The sequence below is a fragment of the Lucilia sericata genome, unplaced genomic scaffold (genome assembly GCF_015586225.1).
Source record: "Lucilia sericata isolate MDLA Ls3-8-SP2 unplaced genomic scaffold, ASM1558622v1 Contig008094F_arrow, whole genome shotgun sequence".
NCBI lineage: Eukaryota > Metazoa > Arthropoda > Insecta > Diptera > Calliphoridae > Lucilia > Lucilia sericata.
The window spans coordinates 290-12509 of NW_023998067.1; the positions used below are offsets into that span (position 1 = coordinate 290).

The 12220-nt window shown below is 28.9% G+C and overlaps 1 pseudogene; it reads left to right on the top strand.

Annotated features, from left to right (window-relative positions):
* The first annotated feature begins 5587 nt into the window (after positions 1-5587).
* LOC119615812 lies at positions 5588-10339 on the top strand (annotated as a pseudogene).
* The last annotated feature ends 1881 nt before the right edge of the window (positions 10340-12220 follow it).

Consider the following 12220-nt stretch of genomic DNA (forward strand, 5'->3'; position numbering starts at 1 on the left):
CTAGTCCATAGTCTAGTCTATAGTCTAGTCTATAGTCTAGTCTATAGTCTAGTCTATAGTCTAGTCTATAGTCTAGTCTATAGTCTAGTATAGACTATAGACTAGACTATAGACTAGACTATAGACTAGACTATAGACTAGACTATAGACTAGACTATAGACTAGACTAGTATAGACTATAGACTAGACTATAGACTAGACTATAGACTAGACTATAGACTAGACTATAGACTAGACTATAGACTAGACTATAGACTAGACTATAGACTAGACTATAGACTAGACTATAGACTAGACTATAGACTAGACTATAGACTAGACTATAGACTAGACTATAGACTAGAATATAGACTAGACTATAGACTAGACTATAGACTAGACTATAGACTAGACTATAGACTAGACTATAGACTAGACTGTATACTAGACTATAGACTAGACTATAGACTAGACCATAGACTAGACTATAGACTAGACTATAGACTAGACTATAGACTAGACTATAGACTAGACTATAGACTAGACTATAGACTAGACATTGACTAGACTATAGACTAGACTATAGTCTAGTCTATAGTCTAGTCTATAGTCTAGTCTATAGTCTAGTCTATAGTCTAGTCTATAGTCTAGTCTATAGTCTAGTCTATAGTCTAGTCTATAGTCTAGTCTATGGTCTAGTCTACAGTCTAGTCTATAGTCTAGTCTACAGTCTAGTCTATAGTCTAGTCTATAGTCTAGTCTATAGTCTAGTCTATAGTCTAGTCTATAGTCTAGTCTATATTCTAGTCTATAGTCTAGTCTATAGTCTAGTCTATAGTCTAGTCTATAGTCTAGTCTATAGTCTAGTCTATAGTCTAGTCTATAGTCTAGTCTATAGTCTAGTCTGTAGTCTAGTCTATAGTCTAGTCTATAGTCTACTCTATAGTCTAGTCTATAGTCTAGTCTATAGTCTATACTAGTCTAGTCTATAGTCTAGTCTATAGTCTAGTCTATAGTCTAGTCTATAGTCTAGTCTATAGTCTAGTCTATAGTCTATACTAGACTATAGACTAGACTATAGACTAGACTATAGACTAGACTATAGACTAGACTATAGACTAGACTATAGACTAGACTATGGACTAGACTATAGACTAGTCTATAGACTAGACTATAGACTAGACTATAGACTAGACTATAGACTAGACTATAGAATAGACTGTAGAATAGACTATAGAATAGACTGTAGAATAGACTATAGAATAGACTATAGAATAGACTATAGACTAGACTATAGACTAGACTATAGACTAGACTCTAGACTAGACTATACACTAGACTATAGACTATATAGAACCTATAAAATGAGACTTTTTGATACTTTTGCCTTCTTCAAAAGAAACTTTAATAATTTTCTATAATATTGAACCTAGAAACATGAAATTTAACATGTAGAGGCCGGAGTATGTGAGAACCGATAAAAGGAACATTTCGTTCTGCAAAAGGGACTTTTTGAATTTTCTAGAATATTGAGCCTAGAAACATAAAATTGCACATTCAGAGCTCTAAGTTAATGAGATCTGAAGAAATTTGGTGCTTTTTTGTTCTATTTCGCTGATTGATAGAAAATCCATAAAAGGGAACTTTCTGGTACTTTTATGTGTTACAGCTGGTATTTTTTGATATTTTTAACACACTATGGTAAAGGGTATATTAGATTCGACATATAGAACTCTTACTTGTTTTAATATATTTTTTCACCATTTTCAAGCACCTTCGTTAACAAAACATTGTAAATTTTCCCCAAAACTTATATTTCCCCCTTTTTTAATGTCTAACCATTAAATGTCTTAAAATTTATGCTGGTTTTTCGGTTGTAAGTAAATCCAATCACATGTCAATGTGATTAATGGTTTTATGAGGTAAAAGCAGCAAAATGGAACTACAACACAAATCCTTCTTAAGGACTCTTGCAGTTTAAAACTACACATATTCATATACACTCATACTTTTTTTTTTGCTAGTTTCCATTCAGTCATGATTTTATATCCCTTTCAACGCCTTAATGTTATGTTGTTAATCTTGGTGTGTAATAAATGATTTGAGCTTTTTTTGTTGCTGCTGTTGTTTTGTTATCCTTGTTTCCCTTTTTTGGCAACATACATCATCAAATGTTTTAGCATCGTTATCAATGACAATGTCAGAATATCATAGATCTTGTGTGCTATGGATGTGGGTAACAACTTCCGGTGACATTATTTACAACAACAACAACAAAAATTTGTTTAACAATATTGATTTCCTATTTGGCGAAAGTTGAAAAAAAAATCTGAATCAAAAGTTTTATTGCTTTACTTAAATGCAGGCATAAATTAGCTGTTATCTTGGTCAGGCTTTCAAAAGGAATTTGAAAGCAAAATGTTTGAAATAATAACAGCTAGTTAGCTTTAAATATAGGTTAATAAAACCTTAAATAAAATCTTGAAGGAACATAGTTCAGTTTTAGTTCAGTTTTAGTTGAGTTCTAGTTCAGTTCTAGTTCAGTTCTAGTTCAGTTCTAGTTCAGTTCTAGTTCAGTTCTAGTTCAGTTCTAGTTCAGTTCTAGTTCAGTTCTAGTTCAGTTCTAGTTCAGTTCTAGTTCAGTTCTAGTTCAGTTCTAGTTCAGTTCTAGTTCAGTTCTAGTTCAGTTCTAGTTCAGTTCTAGTTCAGTTCTAGTTCAGTTCTAGTTCAGTTCTAGTTCAGTTCTAGTTCAGTTCTAGTCAGTTCTAGTTCAGTTCTAGTTCAGTTCTAGTTCAGTTCTAGTTCAGTTCTAGTTCAGTTCTAGTTCAGTTCTAGTTCAGTTCTAGTTCAGTTCTAGTTCAGTTCTAGTTCAGTTCTAGTTCAGTTCTAGTTCAGTTCTAGTTCAGTTCTAGTTCAGTTCTAGTTCAGTTCTAGTTCAGTTCTAGTTCAGTTCTAGTTCAGTTCTAGTTCAGTTCTAGTTCAGTTCTAGTTCAGTTCTAGTTCAGTTCTAGTTCAGTTCTAGTTCAGTTCTAGTTCAGTTCTAGTTCAGTTCTAGTTCAGTTCTAGTTCAGTTCTAGTTCAGTTCTAGTTCAGTTCTAGTTCAGTTCTAGTTCAGTTCTAGTTCAGTTCTAGTTCAGTTCTAGTTCAGTTCTAGTTCAGTTCTAGTTCAGTTCTAGTTCAGTTCTAGTTCAGTTCTAGTTCAGTTCTAGTTCAGTTCTAGTTCAGTTCTAGTTCAGTTCTAGTTCAGTTCTAGTTCAGTTCTAGTTCAGTTCTAGTTCAGTTCTAGTTCAGTTCTAGTTCAGTTCTAGTTCAGTTCTAGTTCAGTTCTAGTTCAGTTCTAGTTCAGTTCTAGTTCAGTTCTAGTTCAGTTCTAGTTCAGTTCTAGTTCAGTTCTAGTTCAGTTCTAGTTCAGTTCTAGTTCAGTTCTAGTTCAGTTCTAGTTCAGTCCTAGTTCAGTTCTAGTTCAGTTCTAGTTCAGTTCTAGTTCAGATCTAGTTCAGATCTAGTTCAGATCTAGTTCAGTTCTAGTTCAGTTCTAGTTCAGTTCTAGTTCAGTTCTAGTTCAGTTCTAGTTCAGTTCTAGTTCAGTTCTAGTTCAGTTCTAGTTCAGTTCTAGTTCAGTTCTAGTTCAGTTCTAGTTCAGTTCTAGTTCAGTTCTAGTTCAGTTCTAGTTCAGTTCTAGTTCAGTTCTAGTTCAGTTCTAGTAAAGACTAGACTTTTGATTATGTATGGAATATATCACAAATATATCACAAAGGGTTAACAACAAACCACCACAACTGAAAATAGTTTTTCTTTACATTGATTTAACAATTATTTTACATTTCCTTTTCAACCAATAATAAATCCAACAGTTTGATTTTACTTACTAGCCACAACAAAAATGCCTGATGATTTCTTATTCAATATTTGATTAATACAAATTTGTAATAACCCCAGTATTATGGTTGAATAAATTTAAGTGTAAATTCAATATTGTTAGAGATTGAAAATTTGCAACATATTTTACAATGTCAATTAGTAAAATATGGGTAAATTTACATAATACTTGATAGTACTACAAACATAGTAACAATTCAAGAGAAGAGAAATTGTAGTAAAATATTTAGATATTTTGTATAGAAAGAATTTTTGTGGCAAAACACTTGACTGCTTACAACGAAGGACTTTAGACATTTAGACTTTAGACATTGAAAAAAGGAAAATTAAATAAGATTTAGATTTGTTTGTAGAAGGAAGTACATACATAAATACATCAGAAGTTGTATTGGAAACCTAAAGAAAGTAGAGTAAAATCTTTTTCTAAGTAAGAAATATATAAAAATTTAATACATTTTTAATATTTTTATCAAAAACGTTCAAATGGTGTATAATTTTTATTCACCTCTAATAAAAAGAAATTCACCACAGCAAAATTTTTTTTGATTTTAACCATATTTGAAAATTATTTGTAAAAAATTGGTTTTTGGGTCTAATATTTTCTCACCACTAGTAATAAGAAATTCACCACACCTAAAAATTGTAAAATTCTTACAAAAAATATTATTTTTTCCTGAATAGTTATTACTTGCTGATGAATTTGTTAAATTTTTTATAAAATTATTCATTATTTTACAAAATATATATTCACCTCTAACAAAAAGAAATTCACCACACTGAGATTTTCATGGATTTTTAATATCTGGTATAAATACTGATAAAAACTTAGTTTTTTAATTAAAAATTTTACTCACCATTAAGAAAACTAAGTTCACCACACCAAAAATTTTCCTAAAATTTCAAAATTTTTACGAAAAATTTAAATTTTTAAGACAATTAGCTTAAAATATTAAAATTTTTATAAAAAATTTGAGTATTTTACAAAATGTATATTCACCTCTAACAAAAACAAACTCACCACAACAAATTCTTTTAAGTTTTGACATACATTTTATATATTCATTTCAAAAAGGGGTTATTTTCATAAAAATTATACTCACCATTAAGAAAACTAAGTCCACCACACAAAAAATTTTCCTAAAATTTCAAAATTTTTACGAAAAATTTTAATTTTTAATATAACTAGCTTAAAATATTAAAATTTTTATAAAAAATTTGATTATTTTATAAAATTTATATTCACCTCTAACAAAAAGAAATTCACCACACCACAATTGTTTAAGTTTTGACATAAAATTTGTATATACTTTTCAAAAATGTGTTATTTTCATTAAATTTATACTCACCATTAAGAAAACTAAATTCACCACACTTCAAAACTAACGAATTTTAAAAAAAATGTTGATAAATTTTATAGCGGCTGCTAGAAAAACATAAATTAAGACATTATTTTCCTATATTTTTATATTTAACCTCCTTTAAACTTTATAAAATTATTTTTGTCTTTTTTAAAATTTTTTCCTTAATTTCCAAACTTAATTTTAAAAAAAAAAGTGGTCCCTCCCATTTGCATATGGAAAAAAAGAAGAAATAAAATTGGTTTTTGCTATGAACTTGCATGCAATACATGTTTTGTAGCTCATTTTTAACAGCCCCTCAAAGCATATAAATTAAGGTCCTAGTAATTATTTCAATTATAAACATATACCCACTTTTTCACACTCTCTAGGTCACATGAGACCCTCATCACCTTTGCTGGATTCTGTGCGTGATCAATTTGAAGATTACGATCAGTTGGCAAAAGATTTTACAAGAGTTTTCTTAAATGTAGAACCATCGTGCCTAACAAATGCTCATTTATTTGATGTCACCTTTCTGGTGGGACAGTCAAAACAAAAAGCACGCTTTATCGGTGTGCGAGCGATACTGGGTGTTAGAAGTAGAGTGTTTCAGGTAAGTTAATGATTTGACTCAAATGTGAAGTAATTTTTTTATATTTTCTTTTTTTCTTAAACTATAGGAAATGCTTTATGGCATCCAAACCGGTTTCGGTTCACCACAAATACCAGTTGCTGAAATATTTGCGCGTCCAGCGCCTTCATTGGTTTCACCACAAAATCAAAAACCCAAAAGTAATAATTATCTCACCGTACCCGATTCCGATTCGATACGACCGAAAAGTGTTCCTTCCTCGCCCATGGTTAAAAGGGCTTTCTCACGCCTCGGCACCATCACTGCCGGCTGGGGTCGTTCCATACGCAACAAGAATGCCAATCAATTGAATCCGGAGGATAAAAAGAAATGGATTTCATCCACAGATTGTTCGAGTAAGAGTTTGATTTTCTATAAATACAAATATATCGATGTGTGTTTTTTTCCGTCTTTCTTTATGTTTCCTTTTTTTAAAAACAAAATCAAAATATACCAAACACTACGTTACGTGTCCTTTGTACTTTGACTTTGCCCTGTATAAAATATGGTGTATAAAATGTCCTTGTAAAAAATATTTACAAAAAAAAAAAAACAAACTAATGTGATGTGTTGCAACAATTGTGTTTTGAAAACTTTTTTTCTTGGAATTTTTGTTTGTTTTTCGTTTTTTTATTTCTGGCTTGTTTAATGTTATTTTAACAAAAAATTGGCTTGTGTTTTGTTAAATTTTTTGGGTTTATTTTCAAAATTTTTTTTACAAATTTTATATGGATTGGCTTGTTATATTAAATTTTATAAAAATTGTTAACCAAATTTTTCTTTACAATTTTTAATTTTTTTTTTTGAAATTTTCTTAACATTTCCTGCATTTTTTATGATTTTTAAACATTTTCTAAAACTCACCACTAACAAAATTATATTCACCACACCTATATTATTACATATTTTCAATTATTATTTAAAAATTAACTTTTTGCTATAAAAATTTTATTCACCACTAATAAATCAAAATTCACCACCCCTTAATTTTAATTTAAACTGTATAATTTTTCATAAAACATATATTTTTCTTAACAATTTCATATTCATTACGATTTAAACGTATACACCTTAAACAAATTTTTAATATTTCCAAAAAAATTTTTAAATTTTTCCACAAAAATCCATAATTTTCATAAATTTTGAACTCACCACTAACAAAACTAAATTCACCATACCAAATTTTTTAATTTTTTCATATTATTTTAAAATAATGAACAAAAACCGCTATTTCTAATACATTTTTTACCCACCTCTAACTAATGGAAATTCACCACACCCAAAATTTTGCGAAATTTAACAAAATTTTTATAAAATTTAAAAATATTCCATATTTACTGACAACTTCCATCTCCATTTCGACATTTCTTTAACTTTTCTGCTAAAATTCAAAATCACCACTAACAAATGGAAATTCACCACACTAAAAATTTTGAAAATTTTATAAAATTTTTAACAAATATTTGATAAATAAAATAAAATCCGTACTTTTTGGAAAATTTTTTACTCACCTCTAACGTTCACACCAAAATGTTGAAAAATTTACTAAACTTATTATAAAATTTTAAAATTTTCCATATTTGCTCACAAATTATATACTTATCTTGACATTTCCTTAACTTTTCTGCTAAAATTCAAACTCAACACTAACAAATGGAAATTCACCACTCTAAAAATTTTGAAAATTTAATAAACTTTAAACAAAAATTTCAATACTAAATCAAAAACCTTAATTTCCGACAAATCTTTAACTCATCACTAACAATTGGAAATTCACCACACCAATTTTTTTCAAAATTTTACCAAAATCTATGAAAATCTAAACAAATGACACATTTTCTGCCTAATTCAATACTTACCTTGACTTTTCTGATAAATATTTTACTGACCACTAATAATTGGAAATTCACCACACCAAATTTTTTTGGAAAATTTTACAAAATTTGTTTAAAAATTCATTGTATTCATGTTGTATCTCATAATTTTATTTATATTTTTGACATTTCAATTCGTTTGAGTCTGAATTCAATTTTACATTACTGTGATTTTGAACTTCACTTTTATTCACCACTTTTGTATTGAAAATTTTTCATATTGTTGTGAATTTTTCTTTTTAAATGTTATTCACCTTTTTCATTTTCTTATTCACCTTATAATTTCTTAAAACACTCTCTTATAACGGTCACTTTCTCTCTTCTAAATTGCATTGTATTGCTCATTTCACTCTCACCTTTATGTTTTCTCAAATGCACTTTTGTTTTCACTCTCTTTTACATCAATGTCTTTAAATCTCTCTCACAAACTTTCAAACCCACCACCTACCTGTCTTGTTCGTTTTTTTTTTTCGTTGATGTGAACGTTGCAAAATTTTGAATTCATTATAAACAAAAAAAATCATTAAAAACTAAAAATTATTCTCATTTTTTATCTCTTCATTGCATTTTACAAAAAAAAATCAAATCACCTCGACGGTTTCAAAAATTTTTAATTATCTTAAATTATAATTTGCATTTAAAAATTGTTTTTTGTTTCGAAAAATTTTATTTAATTTTGTGTTGCTCCACTTTTTGCAAAAACCAACACAACAACAACAACAAATCTATAGACAGGGATAGCAAAGAAAAAGACAAAGATAAATCGGGCAATAATTTGGCCGTGCCAAGACTGTCAGTGTGTGCCGATGCTCAGAAAGTGGATAGGGCGAAATTGGCGCAAACCGAATTCAATATAATAGAATTTGATCCGGATACTTTTAGAGTTTTGCTGGATTATTTGCATACGGGGACATGTCCTTTGACCTGTGTTTCCATACCGGGTAAGTTTATTTCCCTAAAAGTTCAATCAAAATTTTAAATGTTTATTGCTTTCCTTAAGGTCTTCTATGTGCGGCGGAACATTATGATCTACCCGAACTGCTGCAGGCCTGTTTTCATCACTGCAAACAGTTTTTGCGCATAGAGGTGGTGTGCCCTATGCTGATTTCTTTGGAGAACTATTATTGGCGTTATACCTCGGCCTCGGAATTGGTGAATATGATTTTATCGTTTGTAGAGAATAAGGCCCATGGTCTCTTCAAATGTCCCGAGTTCCTTAATCTCTCCGAGTCCATGGTGCAAATGATCATGTGCCGCGAACTGCAGTGTCCTGAAATACGCAAATTTGAGGCCATGTTGGCCTGGGCCCGCAATAAGGTTTCCAAAATGAAAATCCAACCCAATCGTGATACCCAATTTGAATTCGAATGCATAATGGATAGATTGACGCGTGATTTGGAGCTATGCCGCATCTCGCCCACAGAACTCTTATCCATAGTTCTACCCTCCAAGGCCTTGAAAAATGAACGCATTATGGAGACCCTAATGATGCAAGTCAATTTAGGCACTTATCGCATGCAGGAATTGGATGAATATCGTCAACAGTTGCGCAGTCAAGAATCGGCGGAGGCTACGGTACAAGTGCATAGGGGTGGATGAGATAGTAAGAATGTTAGTTTCGATATTGATCGTGGCGGTGGCAGTGGTGCCAGTGGTGGAGATGTTTCAAACGCTTACGATTCCACGGCCGATGATGAGGTGGAATTTTATAATGATTTTGATGCAACTCCTACGACCAGTCGGGTGGCCGCCCAAATGCAGGCGGCCAAAGAGGCGCGTAGGCGTCGGTGGGCGGGTGATGGCTCATCGGCGGGTAGTAGTGAATGTGGTGGTGGTGGTAGTGGGGCTGTTAAGAAACATTAAGGAAATCAAAAACTTTTCACTTCAGAACTTTAAAAGTTTTTCTTCCACTTCTTAATATTTGAACAAAATTTGATATTTCGCGTTGCCATTTCATAGAAAATTATGGAAATTTTGAAATTTTATTTTTAAATTTCCAAAGTTGTTTACTTTCTCTTACTAGCAAAATAATTTATTAATATCGCGTTGCCATTTTAAGGAAAATTTTGGAAATTTGAAAAATTAAAACAAAAATTTGGCAAATTTCCAACATTTTCTTCGACTCTCAAAAAAAATATTAAGATTTTTGATTTGCCAACTAGTTTTTAAATAATTTAAAAATACTCGCGTTACCAACTTGAACATTATTTAGAAATTAATTATTAAAGAAATCGAGAGCTTTTATTTCAGAACTTTAAAAGTTGTCAATTTCTTCATATTTGAAAAGATTTAGGTATATCGCGTTGCCATCTTATTTGAAATTTTTAGATACTGGATAAATTTAAATAGAAATGTTTAAAATTTTTTTAAACTCTTGTAAAAACATTGAAGATTTTAGCTTTGCCAACTAGCTTTAAAACATTTATACATTTTCGAGTTACCAACCAAATGTTTGTTAGAAATTTTAAGAGAAATTCTTATTTAACTTTAACTGAAAACATTTTCTTTAGTTAAGCTAAGTGTTTCTTAAAAAAATATTATTACGCGTTGCCAACTAAATTAAATTTTATATGTTTTCAAAGTTTTTATGACACTATCTATAACAATTCCCAAAGTATTATAAAGTTCTTATACAAATATATAAAATATTTGCATTGCCAACTTATTTTTAAATATTTACACATGTTCGCGTTGCCAACTTAAAGATTTTTGTAAATTTTAAAAGAAATTCTAAAACAACTTTAACTGAAAATTTATTCTCCAGTTGGGCATACCTTTAATATACATACTTTTAATATGAAATTTTGTTATAACGCATTGCCAACTAAACAAATTTTATAAATATTCAAGGTTTTGCAACAAATTTCTTTAACAATTCTAAAATTCTTATAAAAATATTGCCCATAATCGCATTGCCAAGTAAATTATAAAACATTCACCATTTATCGCGTTGCCAACTTGAATAATTTTTGTAGATTTTTAAAGAAATACTTAAACATTTACCATTTATCGCGTTGCCAACTTGAATAATTTTTGTAAATTTTTAAAAGAAATACTTAAATAAGTATAATATATAACATTTTCATAAGTTTAACTTACTTTTTCTTAAAAATTAAAAAAAAACGAGTTGCCAACTAAAAAAGATTTATACATTTTAAAGGTTTTTTATAACAATTTATTTAATGATTGCATAACTTTTCAATAATTTTGATGAAAAAATTTAAATTTCAACGCATTGCCAACTAAATTATTAAACATTTACACAATTTCGCGTTACCAACTCTAAAATGTTTTACCAACTTAAATAAATTTTATAAATTTTCAAGGTTTTTATAATAATTTCTTTAAGAGTTGTAAAATTTTTCGAAAATTCTCATAAAAATTTTATTTATATCGCATTGCCAACTCATTTATTAACCTTTTTAAAGATATAGACACTTTAGCGTTGCCATTTGTAATCAATTTTGAATATAGAAATTATAAATTATTTAATAAACATAAAAATATTAGATTTGTTTAGTTTATGTTACTATTAGAAATATTTTTGCGTTGCCAACTAAAAAATATTGAACATTTTCGAACAACTATAGATATTTTATAACTTTTTCTTTCAAATTCCAACAACTTCTTCTTTTCTTTCTTAATTTCCTATAACAAATTAAATAGATTTATCCATTTAAAATTGTTCGCATTGCCAACTAATAATATATTTGAATATTTTTTGGAAAATTTGAACTTTAAACTAACTTTAATCTAAAGCTAACAATAGAACAACTACATTTCGTTCTTAAATTGTTCCCACAATTTCTCCTCATTGCACTTAATTCTAGCGTTACCAACTACCATTTTTCCCTTAATAACTAACCCCTCTTTCCTTTTACCCCCTCTAATAACAAAGAAAAAAACCTAAGACCTCCCTCAATATTGTTACTAACAAATTTTTAAACTGTGGCATCCACCCCTTTAAACAACACAAAATAAAAACCCACAAACAAAGAAACCCTATAAAAAAACTATAACTTTTTTAAATACAAGATTTTATAGATCATTTTTTTAAAGAAAAAACAAAAACAACAATTAAAAATCTATAAATCTTAACTTACGCTTACTGGAAATAAATAAAAGACTAAAAAAATAACAAAAAATAAATTGTATAAAAATGAAAACCCACAAAACTTTGTAAAATATTAAAAAATTAAATAAAACAGAGAAAAGAAGGGAAACTTTTTAGCTCCAGAAAAAAAAAAAAACAGGGGAAGTGGTAAAACTTCTTATAAATGTTAAACATATTAAAGAAATTTTATGGTTTATATAAATTTTAGAAATTTTTATTGAAAATTTAAGTTAAAACTAGTTTTTAAGTTAATTTTCTTTAAAAGGGAATTTTGGGTATTTTAAAAAATTTGTTGGGAATTTAAAATTTTTAGGGAATTCATAAGAAAATTGTTGTTTTTTGAAATGTTAACTTTTTTAAACAATTCTTATGAAGTTTTTTTTTAAAAAATAGCATTTTGAAG